At 44.2% G+C, this 12,042-nt stretch overlaps 1 protein-coding gene across 1 annotated transcript in view; it reads left to right on the forward strand.

Moving 5' to 3' along the window:
- Window positions 1-4,746: 4,746 nt before the first annotated feature.
- The window catches only part of LOC139755108 (nephrin-like), a 65,588-nt gene continuing 58,292 nt past the window's right edge, over window positions 4,747-12,042 (forward strand). The window contains exon 1 of the mRNA XM_071673240.1: window positions 4,747-5,009. The gene's annotated coding sequence lies outside the window, so the exon portion shown is untranslated. The remainder of the gene's footprint in view (window positions 5,010-12,042) is intronic.

A 12,042-nucleotide genomic window follows, 5' to 3' on the forward strand; every position in this document is an offset into this window, starting at 1 on the left:
TCAATCGTCTGTTCTTACCAGCAGGTCTAACGACCTTCCTCCTAGGTCGCTGGCCGTTTAACCCTACAATCAACGACCAGAACATACCAACCAGTTATGTGCCGTGAAACTGAATGGGGTCGTTTGTTGTTAACCACAACAACTTGCGACCTCTAGTTCCCGGCATCCTGGAGTGCACAAGATTGCCCAGGGTGCCCGCCTGTCTCTTCTGCCAACGAGCGGGAGGTTTATAGCAGAACCGACTCTCCACCGACCATTGCCCATTTCATGAACATGACTCTCTCTCCATCCATCTACATTCCTAGTCTCTCAACTAACCATCTTCCTGTTGAACAGTGTCCAGCTGACATGCAAACAGCAGCAGCACACCAACTGGTCCTAACGAGGCTGTTTGTGATAGCGGGAGGAAACAGAAAATCATGGATTTCTCAGCCTTGTGTTTTTCTGGGACTATCTAAAAGCTTTACTTCTATTTTCTTAACGTTGGAGGCCCCGGGTCACGGCTAGTAGTCCACATCAAGACCGGGGTCTTGATTAGAATACAGACAGGTTAATGACGGGGGATATCTACCAAGTAGATAGAAAAAAATAGTCTATCGTGGAGGGTTGTTTATCAAGGTGACGACAGGATATCATTTCCCTGGTCGTATGTTTGTTATCTGGGTGCACTTGATCTACTCCTAGGTTATCTGGATGATAAGGTGATGACAAGCCTATGATACAACTGCTGTGTCTTACATGATCTGTGGTACAACTGCTGTGTCTTACATGATCTGTGGTACAGCTGCTGTGTCTTGCATGATCTGTGCTACAGCTGCTGTGTCTTACATGATCTGTGGTACAGCTGCAGTGTCTTACATGACCTGTGGTACAACTGCTGTGTCTTACATGATCTGTGGTACAACTGCTGTGTCTTACATGATCTGTGGTACAACTGCTGTGTCTTACATGATCTGTGGTACAACTGCTGCATCTTACATGATCTGTGGCAGGATTTAGCCTCACCAGACTTATGATGAACATTGATAATGCTCACTTCGTGCGTGGATTATACCGTTGTTGTTAACTGCATCGTTATATTTTACTGCGCCGTGATATCTGTCGTGTTTAAAATGCAAGATGAATACGATCCACGCATCAACCACACTTCTCTCATGTCTCGGATCATACACACACACACCACACATATGTCAGCCCGAGATTACAGTTATACAACGGTCGAATTTGATGACGATGAACGGCCAAACTGATTGCAAACCCACGCGTCATCTAATGACGTCCAACTACTTAACTGATCGTTAGGAACAAAATTCGAAATTCACACACACACACACACACACGATTTTAAACATCTCCATAAATGCAAACAGTCAACCGGTAGTAGGGAGACGCTACCAACTGAACTATCATTAATGACCCGTTGGTTCCACGTGAGGCCACTTTCTCCCGAATACCTTGCCCCGGTGACACGTGGGACGCAATCGGAAAGGTTAATGACCCTATTTAAAGATTAGCGCTGATATGGTACCATACGTTTATCAGTGTGCGGTCTTGCTGGAGTAGTACGGGTATCTGTGTTAGAGGTTGGGGCGGCGGAGGCGCCTCTCTCTCTCTCTCTCTCTCTCTCTCTCTCTCTCTCTCTCTCTCTCTCTCTCTCTCTCTCTCTCTCTCTCTCTATTTTCCCGTGATCATTCTGCCGTTCATCCTCCCTCCTGAACAATGATGTCTCTTGGAGTTTCTCATTAAAACCGCACTTTGCCAACGCGTTTTCACGATCCCTGAAGGGGAGTTTCAGCGATGCTAATGAATCGCAGTAGCTTGACCCGTTTGAGGAGGAACTGAATTATTGAGAATGACTGGGGAGAAAAAATAATGGCCCACGAGATAACCAGAGAGAGGTGCCTGGTCAACAGGAGAGACAGTATCGGAAACTGAGGGAAAAGTAAGGTATACTGTTGGCCAAAGACAAGGAAATAGAATAAAGACCTTTCAATAAAAGAAGAGGAGAGATATATCATCACATTTCCTTGTGATAAATGAGCATTTCGACCCATGTATGATAAATGAGCATTGATTTCGGGAGGAGATGAAAGCAGAAGGGGAGTCTATTTTCCTTCTTTTTTTCCAATGTACGAGGTCCCCCAAATCGTTCTGCGTTTGATTAAGAATGGCTGAGCCATGGATTGAGAGACATGATGGTCTCTGAGGAACACAAAATGCCTTCATTCCCCGTACTAACATCCTCTACAACGCTCGGTAGAGACAGAAGAATTACCCATTACCCATTACCATTACCCATCCATGCATTACCCATTATCCATTACTATTACCCATCCATTTCTGCTGCCAGAGTACTTACTGCAAGCCTGAAACGCTTGGGAACTTATCCAGAGGAATCAAATGCAAATTGATCGTCTTTCTGATTATTGCTGTGAGTTGTGGCTTCGGTGGAAGATATATGAATAAAAAACAAGATGCATCTTGATCTTGCGGACAAGATGGTGCGAATTCGTCACAAACTAATTCAACTAATGAAGGTCACGGTTGCTCTAAAGAGCAAATGCGACAACCTAACTTTGAAGTTTTCAGCTCACAAAGATTACAACCCATTTTGAAGAATTAAATGAATATCATTCTGCTACCCTCTTGCCCCTCAGCTACAAATCCCCTAGGGTTGCTTCTATTAAAAAAAAAAAAAAAAAGGTTCATCGTAGGCTGGTCCGATGAGTTTCCTAAAGTCTTAACAAACATTATGAGGGGCTCCTCGCAAACCGTTTCGTACGTAAATTCCATTTTTTACCATCACTCATGAACACATAATTCATGACGCAAGTCATGATACCACAAAGTTTTGGAAACAAATATGAAAATATTCACCCGGGATATAAGACTACATATACAAGATTGCCCTAAAAGGAGTTCCGTTCTCTAAAAGCATATTTTCACTTCCGTTTTCTCTTATGAAAACGAAATAGTACATGGGTTAACTATAATAAATTGACACCGACTACATGTAATATAACAATGGAGTATCTGGATAAAGCCTTAGGGCCTTTACTGCCCTCCCCCTTTTCTTCTCTTTCCCAGACTCTCTCCTCCTCACCACACTCACATCAGCCCTGCAACAAACTCCACCTCCCAAATATTTCAACTCCCAAACCAATTGCCAACAATCAAGAGAGATTCTTTGTTGCTTTATCTCCAACCATTGCATTATACACAACCTGAGAAAATGATCATTTTGGTGTTTTTTCCCATTTGAGTAACTCAATGATACTACTTGCTACCGCTACGAATAGGTGCATAATCAAGTATCTATTCCCCTTCTCCATAGATTCCCTCAGCTTCCAAGCCCAGGCCTCATTTGTCCAGGTATCATTTTCCTCTGTGGTGGGCCATTCTTTCGTCTGTTTCCTTGCGCTACCTCGCTAACGCGGGAGTCAACGACAAAGTATAATAAATAACATGACTTTAATTCTGGATTTGCTTTACTTGAAGTGTGACTTCCAAGCAAGATCCATTGAAAACCTCGCCCGTTTTCTATGGTAAACCTGACAGGCATGAGTCCAGAGTTCATAAGTGGCTTGTATATAAGGTCCACACAGCAACGCTGCAGTCCATTCTCATTAGTCCCTCAAAGATATTCGTACTACAAGGAACAGAGAGAGAGAGAGAGAGAGAGAGAGAGAGAGAGAGAGAGAGAGAGAGAGAGAGAGAGAGAGAGAGCGTATAAGCTGTTAGAATTATCTTGAAGGCATTAAGATGTTCCAGGATCTGGTCTTCGTTAGTGGTAATAACGATGACGTTGATGGCTTTAATGACCCTGGTAACTACCTTCATACTGTTAGCCCGGCATTCATGGCCCTTTCCTACGTTCACGGAGGAGCTGAAGCAGACGGGAGTGAGTTCGACCCTGCGTCTTTTCTGCGGTTTTGGGTAAACTTATGAAGGCCTTAAAAGCCGTTCAGTCTTCTCCCTTGAGCTTGGATTGTCACCGTGGCGCAAGGACACTGCAGGTGAACATCAGGAATGAATTAACGAAGTGTTTCACGACGCTGTGCTCTTCTGTCTGGGTTGAGCAAAGACACACACACACACATGTAAGCGAGCGGAGCGGTTAGATTAATGAGGGGATGAACGCGAGTGGCGAGGTGCGGGAGGTGTTTGTCATTTAGGGACTAAATCATGAGTGTGTCTGTTCATTTCTAAGTTCAGTGAGTTGAGACGCTACATGGTGTTCCCCCATAGCGACTGTCTTGCCAGTAGGTGGATATGTCGGAGGGTGTGGTCGTTGGAGTGGAGCCTTCTGATTTACTATCCTGTCTCCATCTATAATGATGGGAAGTGGGGAGTCTTCTGCTCTACTATCCTGTCTCCATCTACCAACATTAGAAATTCCTGATGCTACAACCACCTTTCAGCAGGATAGCTTCGTATCAACAACCCAAGAGGTCTTTTACCACATGGTTATTCAGATATAACTCTCACGTACAACCAGTTTCAGCAACGTTCGGTGGTGTAAAGTTGCCTAACCCCAGATCAAAGGGTTGGTGCGTCTGATTCTCTTTGTACACGAATGGAAGGCTATACTCTGAACGAATCCCAATCTATTCATCCCCTCCGTGCACTCCGTCCTTCCGTCGCGTTCCGTTCCTTCCCTCGGCGTATCCCGGTCGCTTCAGGTGGTCAGCGAGCGCGGTCGGGAGGTCGGCTCATGCCTCCCCCAACATGGGCCGTCAGTTCATCCCCAGCTCTTGTGGCGTGAGGACCTAACAAGACCTGCGGACCAGGTGTGTCGTTAGTCGATAAGTGCAGTGTTCGTGGGCGGAACTGTTGCTGCTGCTCTAACAGTGTGGTGGTGGTGGCGGTGGTGGAGAGGAAAGTAGTCGCTGGAAGGACCTTGGCTGATAGTTTACTATTAGCTCGTGATGTAGAAGTCGTTAGTTCCCTAAACCCATCCGTGTTTCCTGGGCGCCTTACGTTGAACCACTTCCACCCTCCAGCTCTCTGTAAGTATTCCATAAGCTTACTTACTCCTCTCTAATACATCCATTTCCACAGACGTACGACGGTTTGTGGTGCAAATCACCACGGACAGTGGTGTCTGACAGGTGATTTGGTACTTTCAGTCTTCACATAGTCATTTGAGTTGCTGTCTTGTCTTGCGACGCATGAAGTAAATAAGGAGACATGACCCCCGTCCAATCAGAAACTTTAACCGTAAACTTATATAAGAAATCTGTTCATGTGGATTTCCCTGCGGGCATGTACGTGTTCTGCGCATGCGTTTGTGAGTTTCTGCGCGCTTCCCTCTGTTTCTGTCTCTCGTACTATCCATTCTAAGGGATTCGTGCAAACTAGTTAAGATATCTGGGTCGCATCTGCTTATATATGGGGTTACGTTGAGAGTCTGTCACTGTCCCGGAAATCATACCCCAAAATCCATTAAGTAGTTGAGTGTCTCAAATGCTGAGTCTCTCTCCAAGAAAACGAGAGTGAGGGATGGGGAGGGGAATGAAATATGGCTGCCAACTGCGCGTCGCAAAACGTCTGCCACATTGGACAACGTAGATATACCCGGGGGTGGGCGGCGCATCATCGACCAGTTGAATGATGAAACGAACCGAAGCAGCGGCAACAGTGGCGGGAATATGCCACGGTCCTCACTGAGGATGGTACGAGAGAAAAAGAAAAAAACTCCATCATCGCATCAATTACAGCCAAGCGGCACCCACAAATGCGGCAGGGGCTCCAACTGTCAATATCTTGGTTCGAACATGGTCGCCACAACGCCCCTGTTTGATGGTCACCCAAAGCGACGGCGCGTGAACCTGTACCTTCACCTATAACACCGATCCCCCTCTTGTGTATACATCGTAGGAGTTGATCCCCCTAATTGAGCAGTGAAAGTTAAGCTACTGGGTAGGATCACACTACCTGACCCTTCTACATATCCTTCCCTCCCTGGCCATGCTGAACCCCTCCCCTTTCCTCCACACACACCCGGCCCACTTACGAGCTTCGAGCTGTCACTTGCATTACAATCCCCGTCCTACCTCCTTACGATGAAGACTGTAAACTTAGTGCATTACAATATGTTCTAGAATATTCCTTTCACCTGAAGATGCCTAATGTATGGGCGAAACGTTGTGCGAAACGCTTGATAACTTATGGAGAGAAAGAGATAGATTGTCTTCGCTCAGCCTCCCGATACAAAAGCTCCCGAGACATGGATAATGAAATATACATACGTAAGAGAAAGCTTCACTTTTACAATACATATATATACATATATGTCTACGTATATATATATATATATATATATATATATATATATATATATATATATATATATATATATATATACGATGAAATGTATACGTATGTATATGTGCGTGTGTGAACTACGTGTATGTATATACATGTGTATGTGGGTGGGTTGGGCCATTCTTTCGTCTGTTTCCTTGCGCTACCTCGCTAACGCAGGAGACAGCAACAGAGTATAATAGATAAAATGTAAATGAATATATATATATATATATATATATATATATATATATATATAGATAGATAGATAGATAGATAGATATGTGTGTGTGTGTGTGTGTGTGTGTGTGTGTGTGTGTGTGTGTGTGTGTGTGTGTGTGTGTATTGAATTGGAAGATCATCATCAAGGCTGGAATGGACATCGCTTCGGCATGGCATACACCATTCAGAAAGCCTAGGAAATGAGAAGACAACACGTTTGTATATACCAACATTAAGAGTGTCCGTACAAAGCATAAAATCTGTAGTTCATCCAAAAAAAAAAAAAAAAAAAACATGAAGCAAAAGTATCAAGGAAGTTACAAGTCAAGTGAACTACAACGAAAAACATAAACTAGTTCTCTACACAAAATGATCCCGGTCAGTAATCAGTAAAGTGGTCGAACGTGGCGTTGTATACAGATGAATTGAGGGAGGCAATGTCTCTCAAGCGCTATGGTTCCCAAACCAATGTAGCGGCCATGAGATCTGTACGCCGTCGCTACAGAGGACAATCGCGTCTGACTGACTGACGGTGATGGGTGACGACGCTTCTGTGTGACACGTCTAGTTTCCTCGATCACTTTAGAATGTTTACGGTATTTCAAGTTTTGTTGTTTCGTATCCTGTAAGCGCGCGCGTGCGCGTCCCCAAAACATACGAGATCTGCCAGTTGACAAAGTCGGATTAGGGTGGGCCCCACAAGGTCTTACGAGGAACTACTGGGTCAACACCTTTGAAAAAAAGAGAAGAAGGAGAAGGTTAGGAAACGACTGCCCTCGAAGAAATCAGAGTCCTACGCCGCGAGGGCAGATGTCCTCACTCACAAGTACCCATTGATGGCCAAGCCTCGCGTTACCCCAATAATACATTTTTAAATACGTAATGACACCGAGGATACCTCACTGGTGTTGCTTAAGTCGGGGTGTATTCCCGTGAGAGAGAGAGAGAGAGAGAGAGAGAGAGAGAGAGAGAGAGAGAGAGAGAGAGAGAGAGAGAGAGAGAGAGAGAGAGAGAGAGAGAGGAGCTACACTGACCCAGCGCATTGGTATACGCGCTGTCGCCGACACTGTGTGATCATTGTCGTGGGTGGTGTATATACTGTGCGTCTTGCCGAGAGAGAGAGGTGTGGTCTACTGTGCCGCGGGGCAATTCGATCGCACTGATCAACCTGACTGTTCGTGAATGCGTGTCCTGAGTGAGGTGTTCGCTGCGTCTTTCCAACACACGAAACATTACAGTTATGACAAGGCGACTGCAAGATCAACGTGTTTTTGAACTTAGAGTGAAGACTGGATCGTGTTTTAGTTTTTTCTACCTTTGAAGTCTACTATAAATGTGATCCGAAAATAAAAGTAAAATCATTTAAGAATAAAAGGAATTAAGAATTACATTAGGTATATCACTGGTCGGTTTTTGAAGTATCTTTATTGACAAATATCATAAGGGAATCATTAATGTCTATGCGAAGCCATCACGACCTTCACTCTCTCACTATCCTCACTCCATCACCATCCTCACTCCATCACCATCCTCACTACATCACCATCCTCACCCCATCACCATCCTCACTCCATCACCATCCTCACTCCATCACCATCCTTACCCCATCGCCATCCTCACTCCATCACCATCCTTACACCACCACCGTCCTCACTCCATCACCACCCTCACACCATCACCGTCCTCACTCCATCACCACCACCTCATCACCACCCTCACTCACTCACGCAGACTTACCCTCACTGTATTTTTCCTGTACCCTCACTGTATCTTCTCCGACCAGCAGACGACACACGCCGGGTTGACCCTAATGGCCTTTAGACTCCCCTTGGCAGTTGCCCTCCTGCCGACTGGCTAAGCCCTGCACAGTCACGGATGAGTTGGCCAACGGCGCATGACGCATGTGTATTGGTGAAGACGAGAGAAAACGCTGTTTACCTGTTTGCAATACGATGACCCATCCAGTACAAGAGGAATGCAAACAATGGGGTAATTAAATCAAGGATGATAGTAAGTTCCGAGTTGTGAGAGTCTTACTCTAACCACCACCAACACATCCCCCCCCTCATATTCTTACTTAATCATTAAATGATCATTGTCGATCCATCAGTAAAATATTGATCATCATCAACTGCTTTACTGAAACTCAAACAACAACGCTCCCTACCGGTCATAAAGTGACACGTACAATAATTGTAACGGACGGGACGTTGGATAATAGGTACGCGTTTTCCGAAGAGCTTAATATTGCAGTTTTTGATATATATATATACCGTGACTAATTCTATTAATGGGAGGGAACTTATTAAGGTTATAATGCGTATTATGTGCATATACGCACAGCATTGGAAATTTTCCGTGTGGTATACGTATGTTCCGTGGTGTAGCGGTTACCGTGACGCATTCATGGACCGCATGGGGTTCGAGCGCATAGGTTCGAATCCTGGTTGTGGCAGTCGGTTCACAGTCCACCCAACTGTTCATCCCCTCCTCCCCCTAAGGACTGGTAACGTCTTCCACTCGCTTCCTGTCTGTGACAAGAGCCATAAACAGAGAGAGAGAGAGGAGTAGATGGAGCGAGAATTATCCTTAACACCTGAAGAAGGCGATGAAGGTGCTCTGAAAGCCCAGCCAGTCTGTTGGGCTCGGGGCTTCCACACATCCACACACACACACACACACATCGGCAAGACACGTTGCCAGCGCGCTGCTTTAAGGCATCTTGTGTCTTGCTGGTATCAATTCCAATACCCCTGGTGCGTAGCAGTAGTCTGGCTTCCACTGATAGTCGAGAGCGAACACGTCCTATCATACACAACGGGCCACAAAGCGCTCCGCTACTCCCATCATAATATCATCCACGGTATATCTCTCGCCGCTGCGTCCAGACGCTGCCAGAGCAGCACGTGCCGGGGGGGCAAGATGAATGCCACAATCAAAGACCTTTTCGGGTGAGAGTAGGGGAAAAAAAAAGAAGAGTAAGAGGAAAAAGAACATAAGAATTGACCAGGGTTCCCAGAGGCAGAGAAATCATTGGAAGAGGAGAAAGACGAAAGGAAGAAGAGAATTCTACAGTTTAGCTTAGCTAATGTGGGAAGTAATATCCTCCTCGCATAAAGAGCTCGACCAAAACCACTGTAGGTGTGAGAATCTAACTGGTGGAGTCGGATTTTTAATCTGGATTTCAAACTGAACGCCACCTCTCCTGTGATCTCGGTAGGGTTGGTAGGCGTGATGATGCCACGTCATTTCCCCTCATTCTTCTTTTTCGATCACTGGAATTATATTTCAAAACATGCAAATGAGTTCGGCTCCAAATAGGGACAAATTGGATTTATGGTTAAAGACAGGTCACACATTGGTCGATACATTCTCGTAAAGTTGGGGCTACCAATGTGAAGCCAGACGTGAGAGCTTTGATCGGATTTCTTCCGACCAACTTGTCATATCAATTCAACACCGAAGGAGTAAACGTAATTTATGGTCTGACTGTACATCTGTACTCAACTCGGTGTTTAGGACTCACAAACTCCGTTTCCTCGTTTCTCAGGACTCACAAAGTCCGTTTCCTCGGTGCTTAGGACTCACAAAGTCCGTTTCCTCGGTGCTTAGGACTCACAAAGTCCGTTTCCTTGGTGCTTCGGACTCACAAAGTCCGTTTCCTTGGTGCTTCGGACTCACAAAGTCCGTTTCCTCGGTGCTTAGACTCACAAAATCCTTTTCCTCGGTGCTTAGGACTCACAAAGCCCGCTGACTCGGTGTTTCGAACTCAAAAACTCCGTTACCTTGGTAATCCGGACTCACAAAGACAATTATGTGGAACAGATCTGGTTGACAGTCATTCACAACGGAAATGACAAATGCCATAGTCTTAGAAAAAAAAATAATACATAAATAATTTATATCTTCGTAGAAAAATTATCAATTTACAGTTTAATCCTCAAAAAAGGAAAAAGTAAAACGTTCCAATATTCCTCCAAGGTGTTTGTAACAGTAAACGCTCTGCCAGGCAATCTACGTCCCATTAATGGTTTCCAGCAAATGACGCTCTTATCCTCTGTTACTTTAAACTTCTGAGCCGTTAATAGGTTTGAATTGCTTCCAGGAAGGTTAATAATGACATCGTATTTATATAAAATGTACATCTTCCATGTAATGTATTTAAACATATATATCTATAAGAACAAATATCAACTCTCGAGTGTATCAAAATTATTTGTAAGTATTTTACGTAAATGACTTTTTTTTTTAACCAACTTTTCTGGGTTCCATTAAACGTGTTTACTGCTTATGAAAATGTGCAAGTCTTGCTTCACACAAACACTCAATGTCCGTTGAGATGCATACTAGTGATATCGGGGACTGTTTGTGAGCTATCCCATGAAAATTAAGCACAGTGTTCATGGTGATTAAGAAGGATAGATATACATGTATAATGACAAATAATTCTATTGTGTATCTACACGACTTTGGTAGTCACCAACTATGGAATCTTTAACACCTTCTTCAGGTGGTAAGGATGATTCTAAAACCGCACACACACACACACCCACTACGCATGGTGGCCATGATATCAACACGGATAGGCTATGCTTCCGTTAACGAATTACCAATGCTCCACCAACACAACACGGTCTATATAAACCTCAGGGGCTGTTCTGTATTTCCACCATAATCCTCTGTACGAGAATACAACAAGGGGTCCGGTACCAGGCGGAGACCTGGCAAATGGTACAAGGTACCAGTGAGGGATAACATTGCAAGGGTCGGTAGCGTAGTATAGTGTTGCCAGACTCGAACCCTCACGAGACCAATTTAAAACTCACGCGGTGATATATGTAGATGCCATATCTAACCGAATTTAAGAACTGACGTGCAAGAGGACTTACCATACAAATTAAACATACATCACGAGTTAAATGACAAAAGAGAACACCTTGTTGCGAACGTGGATGATGCCATATTTAACGGAATATGGCGATTTTGATCGCTGCGTAACGATGAATCCAAAAGTCTCCAACAAAAAGTTAAACGTACGTTAGGAAATAACTGCATACAAGTTAAACGTACGTCAGGAAATAACTGCATACATGTTAAACGTACGTCAGGAAATAACTGCATACAAGTTAAACGTACGTCAGGAAATAACTGCATACAAGTTAAACGTACGTCAGGAAATAACTGCATACAAGTTAAACGTACGTCAGGAAATAACTGCATACAAGTTAAACGTACGTCAGGAAATAACTGCATACAAGTTAAACGTACGTCAGGAAATAACTGCATACAAGTTAAACGTACGTCAGGAAATAACTGCATACAAGTTAAACGTACGTCAGGAAATAACTGCATACAAGTTAAACGTACGTCAGGAAATAACTGCATGCAAGTTAAACGTACGTCAGGAAATAACTGCATACAAGTTAAACGTACGTCAGGAAATAACTGCATACAAGTTAAACGTACGTCAGGAAATAACTGCATACAAGTTAAACGTACGTCAGGAAATAACTG

The sequence above is a fragment of the Panulirus ornatus genome, chromosome 18 (genome assembly GCF_036320965.1).
Source record: "Panulirus ornatus isolate Po-2019 chromosome 18, ASM3632096v1, whole genome shotgun sequence".
Classification (NCBI taxonomy): domain Eukaryota; kingdom Metazoa; phylum Arthropoda; class Malacostraca; order Decapoda; family Palinuridae; genus Panulirus; species Panulirus ornatus.